Consider the following 714-nt stretch of genomic DNA (forward strand, 5'->3'; position numbering starts at 1 on the left):
GACAGCGCCCGGCCGCGCACCCAAGGCGTGGTGCGCATAACCCCGCGGCCTTTGTTTAATGATTTTATTGAAAGAAGGAGACAGTTGTGGGGAAACAGGTTTGACAAGGAGCTGAATTTCCCCCTCGAGGGAATAGCTTTCCCCCCCCCCCTCTCTCTCCCCCTTTCTTTCTGTTTTTGGTTTCCCTTTGACATCAAAGTCAGTAATCGGTTCATTGCAGTGTCAAGACCATTATTTAATTTATTTATCTCCACGAGTTATATAGCTACACACCTGCAGTCGGGCGAGAGAGTTGGAGGAATAATACGGCGGGGGAAATGGAAACGAACGAAACACACGGCGAGCACAGAGGCTGTAGGAAGGTCTGGCAGGGCGAGCAGGGCAGGAGGAGGAAGGCGAGAGAGCAAGGAAAAGAGAACGAGAAGCAGGAATAGAGAAAAAGATAAAAGAGAGAAAGACAGAGAAAAGGAGAAAGAGAGAGGGAGAAAGAAGGAGAACAGAAGGAGAGAAAGAAACAGAGAGAAGGGAGAAAATGAGAGAGGAAGAGAGATGGAGAGAGGAAGAGAGAGAAAAAGAAATAAATGAAGACGAGAGAGAGAGAGAAGGGAAGAAGGGAAGAAAGAAGGGAAGAAGGGAAGAAAGAAGGGAAGAAAGAAAGAAAGAAAGAAAGAAAGAAAGAAAGAAAGAAAGAAAGAAAGAAAGAAAGAAAGAAAG

The sequence above is a fragment of the Aptenodytes forsteri genome, unplaced genomic scaffold (genome assembly GCF_000699145.1).
Source record: "Aptenodytes forsteri isolate BGI_AS27 unplaced genomic scaffold, ASM69914v1 Scaffold679, whole genome shotgun sequence".
NCBI lineage: Eukaryota > Metazoa > Chordata > Aves > Sphenisciformes > Spheniscidae > Aptenodytes > Aptenodytes forsteri.